This window comes from Aphelocoma coerulescens, chromosome 1, assembly GCF_041296385.1.
Source record: "Aphelocoma coerulescens isolate FSJ_1873_10779 chromosome 1, UR_Acoe_1.0, whole genome shotgun sequence".
NCBI lineage: Eukaryota > Metazoa > Chordata > Aves > Passeriformes > Corvidae > Aphelocoma > Aphelocoma coerulescens.
Genome location: NC_091013.1, coordinates 120,421,466 through 120,442,530, shown reverse-complemented (window position 1 = coordinate 120,442,530; position 21,065 = coordinate 120,421,466). Strand labels below are relative to the sequence as shown.

Sequence of the window (21,065 nt, the reverse complement as noted above, 5' to 3'; positions counted from 1 at the left end):
ATTTGCTGGTAAAGTTTTATTAGGTCATATTACAGTTATAATCTTATCAGTGGCCATGCTCAGAGTCTTATTTCCAAGCTGTTTTCAATAGTAGGTACCAAACGTGATTCTTCACCACTTTGCAGCTTGTGTTGTCATTTGCACCAGTAAGAAAGGAGTGTGCAGTGTTGTCATTTCAATCTGGAATATTCTACAGATGTTTTCCTTACGATGCAGTGAAATAAATGATTGTACAAGGCATCAGGCAGGGTTCATTCCCACTTGGGCATTTCAGTCATGAGGCAGCATTTTCCCTCACTGTTGTAGCTGTTCTAGGTGGGTTTTTTTTTACTGAGAAATTCTAGAACTGTTAAACAACAGATGACAAATGTCCATTTGGGATGGTCTCTTCAGAGATCATTCCTTTCAAATAAGGAAACTGGAAGTAGACAGCAGTCTCAGTCATCGTCCTTCATGTATGTGGAGAAGAATCAAATCCACATATTTTTGCAATTGACACTCTTGCAGAGGCCCATGCTTTGCATGGCTTTAAGTGCTGAAAGTGCTTTAGAGCATTTGCACAAGCATGTAATTTATCCTTAGATCAAATTCCTGTGACTGCAGAGGAGAAGGAATTTTTCCTCATATTCTGTATGCTAGTTACTTGTGTTCTGCAGGTGAGGACTGAGGTTTTTATAGTACCATGTTAACCATAAGCTGCTTCCAAAGTGGTCTTGCTGGCAATTAATAAACATCTTTTAAAGTGTTACTGGTTTAGAAAACAAATCCTGACATCTTTGCCTTCACGAAAGGTATGTGGGAAAGGACAGTGCTGGTGTATAGTAATGTAATGCTCAGCATCAGATAAAATTTTTCAGTGTGAAGCAAGATTTTTTCCCAAAGTACTGCCAAATAAATCTCACCTAGGGGAATAGGAGCTGCAATGCATGACAATTTGTTTTCAGATTGTACCATAACAACATCCTGCACTGAGCCAGACAAAAGTACACAAACTTAAGTAGAAGTGACTGAGCCAAAAAATAATTGTCATAATTATATACCAGGTAGTCAGATTAATAATGATAAAATATTTTTCTCCCATGGTTCTGTTCATTAGCCAGGACTAGAACTTAATCTTTTCTTGCCTGTCACTTGGTTTGTGTAAGACCTTGGAGAAAAATGTTTGGGTGGGGTTTTTTTCCCTTTATTTAATTCAGGACTTTTTTCTCCAAAACACTGGCCCGAATTTTCATCATGATCAGGATATGCCAATAACTTGTGCGGTAAGTCTGGGTTTTCTAGCAGGAATGCTACATTGTCCATCCAGTGCCAGGAAGGTGGAAATACCCTTAATTTTATCTTCCCATTAAATACAGGATTTGCCTTTCTGTCTGAAGATTTCCAAATAGTTTAGCTTGGAGAGTTGGCTTGTGGAAGAACTGATTCACATGTTTATTTTCTTTTCCCCAAAGTAATGACTACCCAACAAGACTTAAATATTCTTGTGCTCTTTTCTATATGTTGTTTGTGTCCTCGTCCAGAATTACGTCCACAGAGTATTCATTAGGCAAAATGCTACAGAATTTTTATTTTACAGCTTTTTTAGCTTTTTTGCAACAGTATAGGTTCTTTCATTAGTTTCATAGAGCTTTTTTTTTTTTTTCTTAATTACCTACAGTCCTACATGCAGTTCTGGGGCACCCAGTTCAAGAAAGACATGGACCTTGGAAGGAAGAGCCCTGAAAATGATCAGAGGGCTGTAACACCTTCCGTATGAAGACAGGCTGAGAGGTTTGGGGTTGTTCAGCCTGGAGAAAAGAAAGCTCTGAGGAGACCTTATTGCAACTTTTCAATATATAAAAGGGGCTTGTGAAAAAGATGTAAAAAAGGAAAAAAGGACTTTTTAACCAAAGCCTTTAGGGACAGGACAAGGGGCAATAGTTTTGAACTAAAAGAGAGTGGATAGAAACTGGATAGAAGAAAGACATTTTTTATGATGAGAATGGTGAGAAACTGGTACAGGTTGCCCGGAGAAGTTGCAGATGCCCCATCCCTGGAAGCGTTCAAGGCTGTGTTAGGTGGGACTTTGAGCGAGCTGGTCCAGTGAAAGATGTTCCTCCTCATAGTGAGGGAGTTGAACTGGATGATCTTCAAATGTTCCTACCCACTGTTTCCTGCTCCTAATTATTCTTGGCTGGCATTGACCTTCTTCGCTGCTTTATATCTGGAGCACCAAATACGGTGAGGTATTGATCCTTGATCATGTGTATCCATGAGTATGGTGATATAAACAGAATTCGTTTTCTTGGGATGAAGGAAAGATATAGCACACATCTTGCAAAGATATGTCTTTCTTGGTTTCTAATTTCTGTTGAATTTCTCATTCCTTTATGCCTTACAGATAATTTGTTAAGAAAATTTTATGTAGAAAAATATTTTGTGCAAGTAAATATTGCCCAATTTGGAAGTAAGAAAAACCCCAGAGAACCCGAAGTTAACAGGAATTGTATTATGACTCTGGAAAGACATGCTCCAAGACTGCACTCATTTCCCTGGTACACTCCATGCTGGTTGCATGTATTTATAAAAGACACTGATGAGTCATATATAAACATTTTGATTATAAAGATTTTCTTCGTTTTCCCACAGACTTGCTGCTTTCAAACAGCTGCATCCCATTCCTGGGCTCAACAGAGGGGCTTGATTTTCGAACCTTGCTGCCGGATGAGGAGAGGGGCCGGCTACTAGTCGGGGCAAAGGACCACATCTTCCTGCTCAACTTGGTTGATGTAAACAAAAATGTAAAAAAGGTCAGTGCCTTTTCCACGGAGTTTATCTCCTAAGTTAAATTTTGTTAAATTCTTTTTGTTTGGTTGGTTTTGTGTTTTTCTTTCTTTCTTTCTTCTCTGGGTAACTGCAGATTCGTTGTGCAATGAAATTTACCAAGATTTGATCATCTCACCTGCCGTAGTTATACAGATTATCTTTAATCAATTGAGTTTCTTGTGCTGATTGATGTCCTTTGTGACTGATGACCTGCAAGAGATCAGCTGTGTGGAAGAGCCCTGCAGTGCATGAAAATAGCATCAAAATATCAGCAGACAGGAAAAATGCAGCTCAGAGTGTTCACTTCTCAATTCCTCTGGTCATGGTTACCCTCCTCATTTCAAAGCATTTGGAAGGAAATAACTGAAGACAGCTCTTTCATTGCTTCCTGGCATCCCTGGGATTACTTTACTCTAATACTGAACAGAGCAGAGGCAATTTGGATGGTTTAAATCATAGTAAAATAAAAGTGGCAATTTTAACATTTTGGTTAATATCTAGAATGACTAGTTTTAGGAAAAGCTTCCACTGGGATCTCCTGTAGTCCCTTGCCTGTGCCCGGTGACAGTGTGTTAACTTGAGATAATAAGATGACAATTTAGCCTTCGATATTTCTAGCAGACATGGTGAACTGGAGCTTTTGTAAGCACAGTTGACTGCTATGAGTGGAAACCAGATGCTTGCAACAGGAACACATGAAAGCTGGTTTCCTGCTTGTCCCAGATAGGAAGAAAATCTGAATTCTCAGCTGTGTTTGGTATTTTCTTTAGGCACCAGAGGGTGGTTTTAAATTACTACGTACTGCTGCCAGCTCTGAAGAGGTAACTGACCCTGAATTAATGTGATTGCAGGCAGGAGCTGAACAGGTGGAAGAAGAGACTATTTTGCCCTCACGTTTGAGAGCAACGCTTGCTGTCATTGTATAGAAGAGATACAGTACCAGTCTGAATATCTTGTTCCTTATCTGGACTTCAGCAATGCTGCACATGGCAGTTTCTGTAAAACTCAGATTCTGGGTATTTCAGGAAATTTCTTCCTGGCATGCTTTATCAAGCACTTACCTTGCTTCTGTCATCTCAGTAATTGATTCAAAATCCACTACCCCTCCCAGGATATTGCATTAATAACAGCACTACTCACAGCTGCAAATTTTCAGACCACAAATTGATTTTTGGTGTAGGCTTTCTGTAGAAGACAGATTTTGTTTGTGTGAAAAGCAGACTTCTGTTTCTGTGGGCTTCTGCTTGCCTCCTGAGAGATGCTGAGTGCTGTCACCTCCCATTATGTTCAGTGGGGCTTTCTGAGCCCAGACCTTTCTGGAGGTGGCAGCACTCTGTGTGAGCCACCCCTCAGTCCAAGCTGGTGACATTTTCCCTTTGGCCAAACCAGCGCTGTTCATTACGGACCTTGTGCTTTCCAAGAAGAGCAGAACACAGATGGAGCCAGGAGCACTAATGTGCAGTCAGACAGTGCCATTTGGTATAGATGTGGTAGAGAAAAGACTCACTTTGTATTGGAAAGAAAATTTGGATTTCCTAAGATGAATAGAGAATGCATGCTTACGTATCTGTGGTAACCAGAAAGGAGGGAATAAAATTCCTAACCACTTGCGTATCTGGACTAAATATGTGTGCAGGTTCAAATACTTCTTTTAGTAGTAAAATAATAGTTTAACTATTCAGATAATATTTAACTTTTCACAAAAAAGCACTGAGGCAAAATATATTTAAATGGGTAGAACTGACTGAGAAGCCTTGCAGAACGTCCTGGTGTGCTGATTTCCCAGGTCTCCATGGGCATTCAACAACTTTATAAATGTATCTTCTTGCTTAAATGCCCAGGTAACACAAGGCAATGTCACATGAGTGTTTCTCTTTAATTCCACTGTGCTTGGCTGGTTGAATCTTGCAGTGGAGGGAAGGGATGAGATGAAGGAAGTTGCGTGAGGAGCTGTGTATAAAATCTCAGCCCCTGAGGAGGAAGCTAAAGGATACTCTACAGTAGCAGTGAAGTGTCAGAAAGTAGCACTTGCCGGTGCTGTGTTTAGACTGAGCGTGGTCTGGGTTGGCACTGGGCCAGGCGGCTCACTTCCAGGCCTTCCCAGTGTGGGGAAACCACACATGTTGGGACTACAAGGGTCTGAAGTGTGTCCTTTGTACTCCTCTGGAGTACGAGTCATCTGGAAAAAATGATCTGCTTACATACAGCTACTAAAACGAGTAGAAATTGATTAGAATATTAAGTTTCTGCCGATAAATGATGTGTTCATTTGTGGACTTTGTGGAAGGAGTGTTAAAAGCACGCTGATGGGGCGAGAGAGGCATAACAGCTTTGAGACTGCAGTGCAAGATTGTGCATAGTTTGGGGTTTCCGTTCTTTAAAACAAAGCTGAACATGAACTTCTTACTTTGATAAAGCTCTCAATTTCAGATATTTGTTTTGTTAGGAGCTACTGATACCTCCAAAAGCTAAGTCAGGATCCCCAACAATTTATTCTCATGTGTAGATATAATTACTTGGCAAGATTATATTTTAGAGTCTAATGCTCTCTATTAAGACATTTCTGGCAAAGAAGGATCCAAAGCATTGTATCCTGCTCCCTTCTCTAATGTATACATATATATAATTTAATAACTTCCTTTTTAAAACCTATTAATTTACCTAAATTAGTTAATTTGACTTCCATATATTAAGTTATAGCTTTATTTCCTGGTGTATTTTTCCTGATGAAATAAATCAGTAGTTCTGCTGGAGTCAGAATTTCTTAAATCATTGTAGTTTTTATGAAATGTATTGTGTAATAGGTTGAAAATTTCCTTAGCTGGCAGCTTGAAAAAAAATCTGTCTGGTTTCCAGTGCTTGTAAACCTCATTATAAAACAACAGCAAGTACCACAGTGTAATGAGCAAGTCCTCCAGAATGACAGATGAATGCAGAAAGCGAAAGTGATTATAGTCAATAAATATATAAAATATAGCAATGGATAATCTTCTTTCTGTAACAGGGATGTATTTTCTCTGAAGTTTTCCTGTACAGAAGCCATTAGCTCCTGTTGCAGGAATGGCATTATGAAGTGTCCCTGACAAATTCTGCAAGCTATTTGCAAACTGGAAAAATTGTGATTTCTTCCTGTGAGTAAAATAAAGATGGTCAGCAAAGGAAAGTAGTTCTACTGAAGGCCTCTGTGCCATTACCACCAGAAGTGCAGTGTAAAACGGAGAGATGTTTAATAGCATGAGAGGCTGGAAAGCTGGCAAAGAAATTCTATAGGAGCACCAACCTCTGGGATCCTGCTGGAAACATGACGTCAGTACATCGAAGTTTCTTGTGAGTTTGCAAAAGCCTTTTCTATTTTACTCCTTGCGCTAAATAAATACGAAATACAAAATGTTGTCAGCTGGGTAAACAGTGGGTAAATAGCTGCAAAGCAATAGTGCCCCTTTCTGTGGCTGTGCTAACAGTGCCCGCGGGGTTACACGTCAGCGCGATCATCACGGTGTGATCTGCAGCGCGACCCGCCCAGCTCCGCAGGAATAGGAATGCTGTCAAGGCCTGACAAGCTTTTGAAAAGCTGCCAACCTGCAGGAGCTGTCGGTGCTAGAAGACACAGCCCCATGTGGGCCAAATAGATAAACATGTCAGATCCCCAGCAGCAGCTTTGGAACAAGTTGTTTTCATCTGTCCCAGCGTGCACTGGCTCAGGGTCCCAAATCATCATCTGTTGTAAGCGGCCCTTTGGGATACTTCATGCAACTTCTTTAGGAATGTTGTTGCTGTGGAACAGATCCTTGTTACGCCGATGTTTCAGATTTGATTTTTGTTCAAATCTACAATCTATTATTTATATTTATTTATTAGCAGTTTATACCCATTTCCTCTGGCTGTTGATAATTCTGGTCTTCAGAGCCCTTTGATTATTCCTGCATAATTTAACTTCTTTTGTTTTAGTGATGCTTCCCAACCTTGTGTCATCTGCAGGGGTTGTTGGAGAGTTCTGGGTTTTTACCAAAGCTACTGAAGGGTGCATGAAATAGGATGAGCTCTGACACTGTTTCTTGGGGAACTGCACGAGTAACTTTGTACCTCAAGTTCTTTACTTATCAGACCATTTTTTTTTCTTGTACTAATGCCTGTTTTTGGCAGCTGAGCTAATCAGTTTCCGTGTGACAATGTAGTGAATACTTAAATGGAGCCCTGATGAAGAGCAGCTCTACCACCTTAATGTAATTCAGCTAGGTTATTTAAGAAAAGTACAATATTAGAGTGGGATAGTGGCTGTTTACCAAGTTCTGTTGTCTTCTCTGCCACACTCCGTTTTCATTGGAAACTTGTATTATTTCTTCCCTAACTAAAAACTTGTTCTGAAACCTTAAAAACAGATGAAAAAAGACCCAGTGGGCTTCTAAATTGTTTAGATAGCTTGTGATCTTCCTCTTTTGTATTGTGACAATAGATAGCATTTTCCACTCATTTTGTAAAGTTCTGCACCATCCTAGATTTAGTAGCCTAATTAGAAGTGATTCTTGAAAAAGCTGTACTTTCACACATTTTTTTGTAATCAGATTTCACTGTTTTATCTTTGAGCACCCCTTCTCCTGAAGATTTATAATCTTAAGTGTTAGGCTAGGAACAAAATCTGATAGAGAAAGATGCATACATGAAAATGAGTAAAATACCAGTATTATTAATTCATGACAGATGGCAGCTGAAATTTGGCTCTTAGTGGTGGATCCAGATATTATTTTTATATATACATACATACATATATATATATATATATATATATATATATATATATATAGCATTCACATACCAATTTATTTATATATAAATAATGTATTAAAAAAAATTACTTCCTTTTTCATTCCTTTCTTATAGTAAAATGCATATTTGGAGGAAGGGAAAATGTTACTTTTAGAAATTCACTGCTCCTGATCTGGAAAAGACCTCTGTGGTTTTAAATGTTTTGTTTTAATCAGAAATCAATTTCCAGCTACCCTTTAAAGTGATACCTTATCTGTCCTACACTTATGTACTGCTTAATTTTGTACTCCTGGGAGGTCTTCTTTCTCTCTGATAGAAAAGAGTTTATTAACTTCCATTTATTAGGAGAATTTAATTTCTTTCCCATTCCTAAATTTAAGAAAATATTTGAAGAATGATTTAAAAGTAATGGTGAGGTTGTTTTTTTTCTTTTAATTGGGCAATAGAAGAGAAAATCTAGAAATCATGACAGTAGTTGACCTTTGGAATTTTGATATGGTTATTTTAAAAGGAAAATAAACCGAAGATTAAGAAAAGAAAAGAATCCTGTTTAAGTATACAGTTCACATATTCCAACTAGTTGCATTCTTGCCTTAAATTCAGTAACTCCACTTAGCTATTCTAAGATTTCTCCAGACATTTCAGATACATACAACTATAAAGTATATTAAATATATAATTTGTACTGATTGTAACACAACATTATTGTAACTTTACAAGTCAATGTTGTTGTCACCTTTAATATATAAGGCCTGGCTATCTGGGGGTTTTTTTCCATTCCTTGAGGTTTTTACTTATTGAGAAATTTGGGAATAAAAGAGAATTTGTTAATAAGATGTTACCATTGTGAATAAAGCATATAAATAGAAAAAAAAAAAAAAAAAAGAACTTCAAAGCTTCAAACCATTTACAAGCTAAATGATTTTAAATCTGAAAGAAACTACAGGAGCCTCCAGTCTTACTTTTTTGGCATATTGCGAAACTAAGTAACACATTGGAATAAAATATAATGGTACAATTTAATTTCACCCCCTACAGAAAAGTCAGTACACATGTATAATGTTGCTTGTGCCAGTGTTTGAGGGAACCAGGCTTGTGGCACTGTTACACAGCATGTCCTGTAATAAAAAATGAAGTTCATGCTTTTTTGCTCAGCACATCAGCTCATTATTTTATGCAATTTTTATGATGCAACTCATCAAATGATGCAATTTTCTTGATCTATTACGATTTAGAACTGACAGTTTCTGGGAATCTCTCATTTCTCATATGGTAAGCTAATAAATATCACTTTTACTCCCCCATATATAATTGCAAATTGATTTTCAAGTTAAATCACTTAGCTTCACTTTTCATTGTCTAATGTGGCCTTATATAATGCTAAATACTGAGGCTGTTGAGTAACTAGAGAGTAAAACAATTGATTTTTTAAATAATAATTGTCTGTGGTCAATTATCATAGAAGGGGGGATGTGTGTATTTCAGCCTTGTAGGACAAACACTGATTCCCATGAACGAATCTGTAGAAGATTTGAGGGTAACTCAAGTCCATTAACACTTCTGAAGCCTTGAAGCAGATGTCTCTGTTTTTAACTCCTCCAGTTCTTCTGTGTAGTTGGCAAGGACAGGTGGGCATTTTCAAAAGCCTACAAAGGGACATCTTGTCTACCTCATTGGATAACTAAACTTTGGCCAAAAATCTCCCAAACCCCTTGAAGACCTCGAGGCTTTCCTGTAAGTGATTCAGGGATCTTGGGCATAAAGTTTATGTACAAGAAAACTGAGGATCAGATCTCAGACAAATCTCCGTGGCCAAATGTATTTGGAGATCCATGATCTTACGTTCCTCTATCTGTTCCTTTTCATCAGCTTTTCTTCACGGGTCGCTTTTCATCAGCTTTTCTTCTTAAACTTCTCTGTGTTGCAGTGGAGACCAGACTGGACCTACCTTCAGCCCTTCATGATGTTTCCAGTACTTTCCTCTGTGCTTCCTGGCACTGTGCTCTGTGCCATCCACACATCCCTGGGATGGCTGATTGCATTTCCATACCTGGGTGCTTTGACCAGATCTTTCCGAGAAAATGCTCTGGGAAAGCAAATTTGTGCTCCAGTGCTGCAATGCTGTTACACTGTCTTATCTCTGACTCCATGTAAATATTGTTGCAGAGGGTTAAGGTTTAAGTAACTTAAACTACATTGTCTCTGCTAAGAGGTTTTTTATCAGGAAGGTAACGGAGTTCACTTGAGAGGAAATTAATTTCCTTGCAGAAATCCAATACATCCATTTTCACTGGGAAGGAAAGAGAAAGAAGTAAAATCCAGACTGTTTCCAGATTGAGAGAAACAGTGACTGTAGGTTTTGGAAAGTGATAAAGGTACTTGAGGGAGGCCACTTGCTTTTTGCTTTCCTTACCTGTGTGGGACTGAGCCTGGGTATGTCAAGCCACTTCCAGTAAGGTGCCAACAGCTGGGTGAAGGGGAATATGACAGCAGTCAACTCCTCTTGCATGCCACTGAGTTGTGCGTCCTTCCTTGATGTTGTTTTTATTTCTAGTGCATATTATAATAATTCTTCATTCCTATACATTTGCTATTTAAGATTTTGTAAAGCATGACTGGAGACTACTATAAAGCATTTGTGACTACTAATGACCTGCTGACTGGTGCCTGGGACTTCAGGCAATTTACTAATCAATATTTGCTTAAAAAGTAGTGTGATTTGTGGTGTTTTTATTACTAGTCATGAGAAATAACAATTGCTTTTTCTTGTCAAAATTAGAAGTACAAAATATCCATATTTAACACAGTGATTCGAGAAGAATCTGTATTTAGCTTCTATTTTAAATTTAATAGAATCAGATGTACTCAATCATATCCAGTTTTGACTGCTTAATTGAAATCAGTGAGGCAGAACCTGCACTGTTGTTCACTGACATTTCTTCACCAACACAATTTGGATTACAGTAACTGATAGTATGTTGTCATCTGGATTTATCTACATCAAAACCTATTTTGTAGAATTCTGCAGGGCAGATTAAAAAAGAAAGAGAAACAGTATCAATATATACTGGCAATTATCTAAGGTCCACAGTTCTTCTCTAAACTTCTGTGTCATTTTCTCAGTAAACTCAGTTAATGTTGATGTTTTTAAACCATGCACTGTTGATTCCTGCCAAATGTACTTTTTGTTCTACAAATTTCCCTCCAGCTGTCCTTAGTTTTTTGAACCTAATTATTTTCATTTGAAAATTGGCAGAAAGAGCTAAGTGTTTTTTTTATAACAGTTCTGCCAAGTCCACTGGACCAAATTCTTACAAATGTAATTTGCCTGGCTTTGCAATCAGTTTAGTTTCCAGATGATTTGGCTCATCATAACTTTGAGAGAAACACATAATGGTGACAAGGTGCCCCGGCCAGATTAACTGAATGCTTTTTAAAAGTACATGTAGCCAATGAAGAAATAAACAAGAATCAGGGGGGTTGATTTAAAGCCTCTTAACTTTTTGTAATGGGATCTTGTACTTGAAGTCATGTTCATTTCAATTTACATGCAAGGTCCTTCAACATGCATAAATCTGTTTTAACTGTTTATTCCTGGAATAATCTACAGTCACAGGACAGTGTATAATCTTCATCATCTTTGTCTTGTTTTAACTCTATTACAGATTTACTGGCCTGCAGCAAAAGAAAAGGTAGAATTATGCAAATTAGCTGGGAAAGATGCCCATGTAAGTATGATGTATGTTTTTTATTATGGCTGAGGATTATGCATATCTATGTATTTTTTATTAAATGCAAAAAATGCTTTAGTAAGCTCTTGTTACACTTCTTCTGAACTAATGTCCTAAGTGTTTTTTCTTAATTGAAAAGCAAAGTTACATTTCTGTTGGTTTTTAAATATTAATACTTAAAAAAATTCAATCTTGCAGGCATCAATCATGATATGTTGTTCTTTTGTGTAATAAATGCAGCTGAGAGATGAATGGCGTTTCCTCAAAAATGTATACCAGGCAGTATTTCCCTGGAATCCTCTTTTCTCACATTAAAATGCTTCTTTTTTTCTTGGGTGTATCCTGAATTTAACTTCATTATAATTCATTAAAGAAACAGTAGTAGAGCAGTGTACAAATCAACTTAATTTGCAGACAGCTGCAGTTGGGGTTTAAAAAAAAATCTCAGACTCAATGGCTTTTGCCAGAAACCACAAATCTTCTTTAGGAAGTATATTTAAGGTACATACGTGTACACAATACAACTTTTATATGTTTTGTGCAGCACAGATTACGTCATGTGTCTAGAGCCCACTCTAAATGTAAACATTTCCTGGCTGTAAAATAAAATTTCTTCCTTTTCTCTCCAAAAAAAATCTCCAGCATGTCGGTTACCAAGGTATCTTCCAGCTCAAAATGCTCTCAGCTCTCTGCCTGAAGAGTTTAGCTTTTTATTCTAACTTGTTACTACCCTTACCTTTACAGCAGTCAGAACCTAAACAATGCTGAGCATTGGAAATATTCTGATACTGGTGCATGTGGAAGATTTGTGCTGGTCTATTTCTACACTAAGAGAAAAAGGAGAAGGTCCTGAGAGGGAAATAGTTGTTTCGGACTCTCACTTAGATGCAGGGTGATGGCTTGAACATATGAACAAATCCTGTGTGTTCCCTCTGAAGTATGTTATGTGTTTTTGTGTTCATTTCGTTCTGGGCAAGGCTAAATCAAGGCTTTTCCCCCAGCCCCATGTATCATCCTTGCAAGCATGCCTGTGCTACTTACCAACAACAACAACATGGAGCAAGCCCAGCTAGAGCCAGGATGTCCCACTGGACTCAGAAATGACCAAATAAAAGTCACCAGTAAGATGTGGTTGGTGCAGAGACAAAGCATGCCCTTGGAAGTGTGTTGAAGCCTTTCAGCCCACCGCAGTCGCTTTAATCATGTGATCTTTGGTATTAAAGCATGTGCAGTACCCTGAGCTGGGAGCAAAGGCAGGAAGACTGGTAGCCAGACAAACCCAGTGGCTCTGCGACCTCTGCCCAATTGTTGACGGGTGGTGTTTGCTACAACACTGGCTGAACAGATTCCCTCCAAACCGTGGTGTGAGCAGACAGTTTCTCGTGGCTGTAAGCATACAGCAGAATTAGGTTTGCAAGTCTGATTGATGAACTGCCTGGTAGATAGCCACTGTCAAGTTATAGTCCTAACAGGTTTGAACTACTTGTAAACAGTTTCTGCTACAGTAGTTCTGAGTTTAAATACACCAATGCTATGGCTGTAACTTATATAAGCTTATATGGCTGTAACTTATATTCTATGTATAATGTGAAAGAGAAGAATAAACATGAAAAGTAACCTTTATCTTTCTTTTCCCAACAGACAGAGTGTGCCAATTTTATCCGAGTTCTTCAGCCGTACAACTGGACCCATGTTTATGTCTGTGGCACAGGAGCGTTTCACCCTCTCTGTGGATACATTGAGCTTGGAACTCACAAAGAGGTAATTTAACTTTCTCACTAGTCTGACATGTCAAGGAATAGCCCTCATCTTGTGTAGCATTCATCATAGATTGGAAAATACTATGTGAGTGTGTAAAAAATGACCTGACAGCAGCTTGCATAAATAACAGGGTAAGTGGTGGATTCTGTGGGTCAGACGGGAACTCTTGTTCTCACATTTGCTATGTGCATATCGCTTTTGAACAAAGCACTTTTCCTCAGGCTTAATACACAAAGTTCTTCAGAATGACACTTCCATGTGATTAACTAAGTGAAGAGAACATCTGACCCAGATGTCTTCCTTTCTAGTAAGTCATTTCTGCACATACTTTCCTTGCGCACACACATTCAGAGTTCAAGATGAAACTTGTGGTTCTGTCTTTAATGTACATATACCGCAGAGGGTTTCCTGTGCCTTGTGCGTGAGAGTAATAAACACTTTGAAAAGGTTCTCTAAGCCTGAGTCCAGAGACAGCATCTCAGGACTTTGCAGTGTGTTGCAGTCTGGTCACCAAGCAGGTCTTGGATGTCCTCCATCACTAGTGGCATATTCCTGAGCTGAAGTTAGCAGCTGACTGGTCTTCATTTACTGGTGACAAAGAAATCACTATCCTAAGTGGTAAATGTTTGAGACCTAACCCCCACAACAGAAGAATTTTAGTGTTGTGTCAAGCAGCCACTTAGTACACAAGTCTCTTTTTAACTCCTATATGTATCACACCTTGGCTGTATTTATCCCACTGATACTGTTCTCAGACAGTGTTGAGATGTGTGTGACCTGTCCCTCTGCTTGCCTGTGGTGCAGGCTTCCTATGCTGCTATAGAAATAGCTTTCTCTTTTCTTCAGGGCTTGGTGAAATTCTATAGGAATATAGGAAATGAGGTTTAAAGTTAATAAATGCAATAACCTGAAACAGAATAATAGAATTATAGAATGGTTTGGGTTGAAAGGGCCCTTAAAAATTATCTCGTTTCAACCTCCCTACCATGGACAGGGATGCCTTCCACTAGACCAGGTTACTCAAAGCCCCATCTAGCCTGGCCTTGAACACTTCCAGGGATGGGGCATCCACAGCTTCTTTGGGCAATCTGTGCCGGGGCCTCACCACCTTCAAAGGAAACAATTTTCTTCCTGCTATCTTATCTAAACCTACCATATTTCATTAAAAGCCAGTCCCCCTTGTTCTATCACTGACACATGGAATCGAGGGAAGGTCCTCATGGAAAAAAAAGTGATTAAGCTTGCCCAGACTGAGACCCATAATTATGTACCCCCCAATCTGTGTGTTGGATGACCAACCCAGAGGGGCTGCCTATGCAACAGAAAACTGAAGCTATGAGAGATCTACTTGGTGGTGTTCTTTCCCTAATAAACCATTAATGCTCCTGGTATTGTCTGGTATATCCTGTATAATTTGGCTTACAATGAAATAATTTGTTGGCTTCTTTGCTTTGCTACTTTAGATATTCCGGTTGAAGCAACTGAAATTTTAGATCCCTTGTATCATGCTGGTTTCTTAGCTGAATGATCAAATACACAGCTGAATGGAACAGAACAGCTCTCAGCAAGAGTGTAAGTAAGGCTCTGGTTTACCTCTGGCTCATTAGCAAGATTCCTTATTCACTCTACCATTGCCCTACTTCATTTCAACTACTTCATTTGTGAAGGTTATTTTCACCAGACCTTATGAAATTATGGATTTGGTCTGACTGTTCAGTCCGGCAGCCAGTCTAGACAAGGGGTCTGTCTCAGTTAGACAGGACCAATTACCTTAGAAAGGAAATGGAAGAAGAATCCTGGCATCGTGTTTCCTAATCCCCTCACTGTCTCCCAGTCCTGCCTCTCCCACATTCCTCCTGGTTGCTCAGCTGCAGTGGTAGGTTGGGCAGTGTTCAGCACTGCTCCTGCCTCTTCTGACAGAGAAGCTCTTCTACAGCCTCCTACTGAGTTATCAGCCTTGAATGGCATCAGGCATATTTTCCCTTTCCTTCTTGGAGCCCCAAACACCCTTCAGCCACCATCCTTCCACCACCTCTCCATATAAATGTGACAAGGCTGGAGGGTGCTGAGGATAGGCCCAGTGATGTGAATTTGACAGGCAGTTGAAAATGTCTCCTTGTAGGAACTGAAGCCAGGAGTCCTACAGGATAAGTCAAAGCACTTTTAGTGCAGATCCATTCTCTTAGTATTTTTTCATTCTTCCGTCCCTCCCCTTTTTAATTTGGTTTTTTTTTTTCAATTTAAATCTCTGGGTTATAAGAACAGATAATGAATGTCTGGTAATTAGCAACCTCTCCAGGAAGCTGTGGGATGCTTGGGAGAGCCAGGCCCTGAGATAGCCTCACAGAGGCTGTGAAACCAGGCAGTGCTCTGCTGACCTTTGAAAGCTGCTCGTGGATCTGCACAGTGCTCTCCTGGCCAATGCCAGAGCTGTGAAAACAGAGAGAAAAACAGTGTGGATCAGGTGACTCAAAACCACAGCAGACACTGCTTTTGAAGCAGCACAAATCCCCAACAGAATCACACAATTAAAGGGGATTAAAGTCCTTGTCTTGTTATTGCTCGAGTCGCTGCCAAAACTTCTCTTGGCTGGTGAAGAAGAGGCTTGGCCCGGTTGGTGCTGTTAGCCACAGCTCTCCAAGGGATGCTCTTTTCTTTGAAAGCTTTGCCCGAAGTGAAAGCAGGAGGTTAATTCTGTGTGAATGCTTGGTAGTGTCCATTAGTTTGTCGGGGTGAAGCCTGAAATACTTGATGTTGATCTGTAACTCCCTTGGTCCCCTGAGTATTGCTGGACTTGCAGACAGCCTCTTCGCATGTGATAAGGCAAGGGTTCCCTGAGCAGCTCAGGGTTGCACATCCTAGAACTAAGGACAATTGGACACCAGCGTAGCATTGTAAGAAAAAAAAAAAAATCAGTTTAGTTCTGTCCTTGCTCTGCTCACTGTAGGAGCCTGAGAATTTGGTTTGCTGGATATTCCACAGGTTTGGGAAGGTAACGAGTTTTTTGCTGGTTGAATTCTGCTTTGTATGAGCTAGGACGGCTGGAGGAAATTGAATTTATGTTCACGGATTGGAATTGATTTTTCTTTTCTCTTAAGGAGCTTAATTATTCAATATCCTGGGCTTTTGTCTTCTGAGCCTAGAGAGTTTAGGAGGCACCTCAATAACATAGAAAGGTTTGGTCATTTATAATCTGATGTCCATTAAGGATGAATTGAATTAATGTGTTGTGAAGTCTAATCCTATGTGGCCATCTTTGGACATACTTGCTTGTCATTTGTACTCTCCAGGCGTCTTGCAAGTCAGAGGTATGGAAACAAATAATTAAAATCACTTCACCTATTTTTAATCGTTTAAACCATGGAGGTGTTTTGATTTTTTTTTTAAACTAGCTTCTAAAGTTTTTTCTCTACAATAGACATTAAATCCACATTGAATGGGTTTTTGAGTACTAGAGGGATTTTAAGTATCACAGTAGATAGGAAAGCATGGTGAATGAAAATATGTTAAAAGCCATTCTCTAGGCAATCTCCCTTCTCTTAATGGCAGGACAATTCTGAAGATCAAGTCTCTATACCTGCAGAGAGTTCACTTTACTCCTCTGAGCTATCAATTTGCCTTCAGCAGGACTCACAGTGGATTTCAGCTTAAGTGTGCTTTCAGGAAACCACTGAAAGGGGCAAGTAAAAGAGCCCTTGTTGGCAGTTCTGAACTATAAGAAAGCTTCAAATGGATGCTTACAGGAATCGACTTGTTGATTACCCACTGAAAACATAGGGAATAATTTTTAAATAATTTATTTTCTTTATCTTCCTCTATGCCCTTGTTCTGTGGCCCAGGAATTAATCACACGGTATTTGGAAACGACAAGGAAAAATCTATTCTGATATCTCTTGTATCGTTAGCCTTGTTAAAAATAATAAGAGAGAGCATATGCTCTTTCATTTTAAAAGAGTCTGAACTGTGTCTGCTGTGAACATTATTCAGCAGTCCCTGGAGAAATTTCTGAGTCAGCCAGAATCCCTTCAGGGTCTCCTGTTGCAACACAGTCTATCAGCACTTTCCCAAATAGAAGCCAATGCCTTTTAAGTACAATCCAGCTTTTCACTGGAGTAGAAATGAACAATGCATCTCCTTTTTTTTGAAAATAATTGTATTTTTTTAAGATTTGTGTTTCCCTATAGAGTGACCAGGATACAGTAAAACACTGAATGAAAATATACAGATGTAAAACAGACACAGACTGTAAACATCAATGCTGCGATGACAGCTGCACGATCTAACACATCTTTACTTTGTACATTAGCAGAACAGGCTGTCTAAGTGAGTTTTTCTCTGTAGCCACACCAGGATAATGAATTTGTGTTTATTCTCAGGAAATGGTATTCCGTTTGGATACCCAGAACCTGGAGTCTGGCAGGTTGAAATGCCGTTCGATCCCCAGCAGCCGTTTGCTTCAGTGCTGGCAGGTAAGGAGCCACCAGAGCCGGGTGCTTCCCTCGGACCTGCGATGGCTCAGGATGCGAGCCCGGGGGCTCAGCAGATGTCACCGCTGGAGCTCCTCTGGCGCTGGTCGTGTTTCCAGTGCTGGTCTGTGCTCTCAGAGCTGGGGAAGCCTTCAGGCTGCAGACAGCACAGAGCTGGAAGGGCAGCCGTGCAAACAGAAGCATTAGAATGCCTGTAAAGCCTCTGTCAGCTGGGCAGGAAGGCAGTTTCATCCTCACCCAGTCATTGCTCCTTTAAGAGGACAACAAAAAAACCTGCAGGGACAGGGAGTGATTGAAGCCCTTTTGGGCCTCTTTCTGCAATTATCAATATGTTCTGCCCTTTGAAGTCTGCTGACATGCACTATTTCCATAACTACGTTTCTGAGGTTTCTATTTACTCGAGTAGCCACTTCTGAAGCTGGGAGCCGAGGAACAGGACAGTGCGCTCTGCCTGCTGCGTGCATCGCAGCACTGTGTGGTGTGACATTTGGGGCCGAGGAATGTCAGCTTGAGTGATTTAAAACCACTCTAAGAGCTACTTTTGTCATGGTTTGGTTCATAGCTTTGGACAATTCTCATTTAACTTGTCTGTCAAGCATATGAATACAAGATGAGAGTGAAGCACCATGACGTTTTCATTTACAGCCAGAGAGCAGTGATGACAATGCTTTGAAGTATCGGTCACTCTGTGTTATAAAAGGAATATGACTAATGTTCAGTCTTTATTCTCAGATAATAAGATAGATGATTTGTGATTCTGACCCTACAGATGGGGCAGGACTTCCTTTATTAAAAACAATAGATTAAAGCCTGTGCTTATTCTTCTCAGAGACCCCTAGTACTCTTTAATGACTGTGAAGTCTATTTTTAAAATGGGAATCCAGAAACTTTAACTTTTTTTTTTTTTTAATGCAAGCAGTAGAACTCTGTGATTTATTGCAGCATTTCCTAATTTCAGTAGCATTCTAGTGCTTTGACTGTTCTATTAAATCTTGTGAAATGAAGAAGCTGCTCTCCTTTAGCTACCTAAGACATGAACTTTGCTACGTAACAATTTTTTGCTCTAGATAAAATTAAGGGTCAGGGTATTCTAGTATCCCTTTTTTGATTGTGCCTGGTGTCAAGTGCTTCACAATAATGTACAAGGAGCACTGTAAAGAGTTACAGGCCTGACCAGAGAATGTGTTTCTGCTCTATCTTTGGATGCTAACCTTATTCCCAAATGAACGAGGAGAGCAGTACAGTTCATGCATAAGATGCTGCCCTGGAGCTCAGGTGAGATCATTTCCCATCTCTGCCACTGATGAGCAGAGTAACCTTGGTGTGTCACTTCTCTCTGTCTACCGCCAAATGGCAGTAAAGATTACTTGTATCCTTCAGAGAACACTTTTTATTCAGTTATACATTTATGAGCTAAGTAATATCTAACTGTATTTTCACTCATATATGTAAGTTAATGCAGCTGAGTAATTTTCATTCTTTGTAGAAATAGGTCATCTGAGTACTACATGACATATCACTTCAAGTAAATCCCACAGATAAATTGGAAAAACTAGTCCTTTTGACTGAAGAATCACCTGCTGATCATCCATCCTCTATTACAAATTACCACTCACCAAAACTGTTCAGGACGTAGCAGGAACTTGGAATGAGAGATACCAAACACTGAGAGAAGTGCTGAAAGTGCCTTGTCAGCAGAGCCTAAGCAAGGATGGAGAATTTCTGTTGGCCCTTCAGATGCATCGATCACCGAGTGCCTGTCAGTTGGCAAACACCAATTACCCTGCCCATTCCTCATTATGACAAATACCTTTCAGAACGCACTATTGCCCAATAATCTGTCTTGTTGTACAGTGATAGTTTGTAATTAAACTTCTTGTTCCCTGGAGGGCCCTAGTTTTGGCTTCCTAAGAGAGAAAGTGCAATGTGATAGATGTATCGCTTTTTTTCACTTCAGACGAATGGAACAAATGTCCAGATTTGCCTGAATGACTGCCAAAATGCAATCTTTAAAAATTCAAAACAAAACAAAAAAACTAGCAGTTTGTTTATTTGAAGGAATTCTGCCAGTATTTGGAAGCAACATAGATGCAAGAACAAATGGTTATTTAATTATTTTAAAGCACTAGTATTGTATTTATTGGCCTATTGTTTGTCCTAAATTCAGCTGTTTCCATGATGTTTAGTCTTCTTAATACAAAACGTAAATTCACAGTTAATATCCTGAGGATTTTTAAAACCCTGGGCTAGGGACGGGCACAGGGACAACGTAAGGGGGGGCTGGGCTACCGCTGGGCCCGCAGGGGCTGGAGGGGGCGGCGGGAACACCGGGGCTACCGGCGGAGCCGCCCCGCTGGGACAAGCGGTGGAGCCGCGGGCGGTGCCTGAGGGCCGGGACAGGCGGGACCTCGGGCTCAGGAGCGGCGCTGCAGCTGCGAGCGGCGCCACAGGAGCCTGGGCTTGGGGGGGGCAGGCGGCAATGGAGGGGGCGATGCTTCCAGGGGTCCCAGCCCTTCTCTTTCTTGTTTCCCCTTTGCTCCTTTCCTTGGGTCTCTGACAGCTTTAAAATTCTTATCCCTTAGACCCTATGTTTCCCACCCAGCATGAAGCGTACTTGCTTTCTTCTGCGTTAACGAGTTCTTTGGAATTTATAAATACTCGTATTAGCGGTGATGGCGCCCGCCCGCGGAGTGATCCGCCAGGAGGGACTATTTGTGATGCGGTCCTGCCCGCGGAGGGATCACCGGTGATGCGGCCCCACGCGGAGTGATCCGCCAGGAGGGACTATTTGTGATGCGATCCTGCCCGCGGAGGGATCAGCGCTGGTGCCGCTCCAACCGCGCGGCCGTGAAAAACGAGCTTCACTCTTCGTAGAATTTGAAGGAAAGTTGAAGAAAAGGGACAGTTTAATGAAAGTTTAATAAAATCAGGAGACAGCAGCAAAAACGCCGCTACGGCCGGGTGCTTCGCAGAGAGACAAAGGCGCACCTTTACAGCCAAAAGAGCCTCTTTAACACCGAGCTCCCTCTGCCGGCTCCCAATCCCAGCCCGCGCTCCCGGGCAGGGTTTCTTTCGGACCAGGGCTGCGTTTCCATCCTCCGCTCTGGGAGTCACCAGGTGCGTTAGGAACGAGCCGATCCCGCTCTCTGAGACACAAGGGCTCGCTCCAGGAGACTGTTCCTGTTCCTCTGTTCCAGCCGCTCTGCTCTCCCCAAAGCACCATTTCCTCGGAGCTCCTCTGAAACTGCATTTCAATGGACCGAGGGCTCCAGAAGCTGCAGAGTCGTGCAATGGGGTTTTTGTGGGAAGCGACCTTAAGCTCTTGCAGTTCCACCTCTGTCATGAGAATTTCAGGGCTCTAAGACTCACAGAACGATTTGGGCTTGGAAGGACCTTAAAGCTCATCCAGTGCCACCGCTGCCACGGGCAGGGACACTTCCCACTGTCCCAGGCTGCTCCAGCCCCAATGTCCAGCCTGGCCCTGAGCACTGCCAGGGATCCAGGGGCAGCCACAGCT

The 21,065-nt window shown here is 40.7% G+C and overlaps 1 long non-coding RNA gene across 3 annotated transcripts; it reads left to right on the top strand.

The window, feature by feature from the left end:
- Nucleotides 1-781: 781 nt before the first annotated feature.
- LOC138117220 (uncharacterized) lies at nucleotides 782-19,767 on the top strand. 3 transcript variants are annotated; one of them, XR_011154576.1, is made up of 6 exons: nucleotides 782-2,220; nucleotides 2,629-2,789; nucleotides 11,235-11,297; nucleotides 12,942-13,061; nucleotides 14,525-14,633; nucleotides 17,438-19,767. It is a non-coding gene; the product is annotated as an uncharacterized lncRNA (long non-coding RNA). The 3 variants fall into 3 exon arrangements; XR_011154580.1 differs by lacking the exons at nucleotides 782-2,220; nucleotides 2,629-2,789 and adding an exon at nucleotides 4,003-4,646; XR_011154579.1 differs by lacking the exons at nucleotides 782-2,220; nucleotides 2,629-2,789 and adding an exon at nucleotides 5,811-6,132.
- The last annotated feature ends 1,298 nt before the right edge of the window (nucleotides 19,768-21,065 follow it).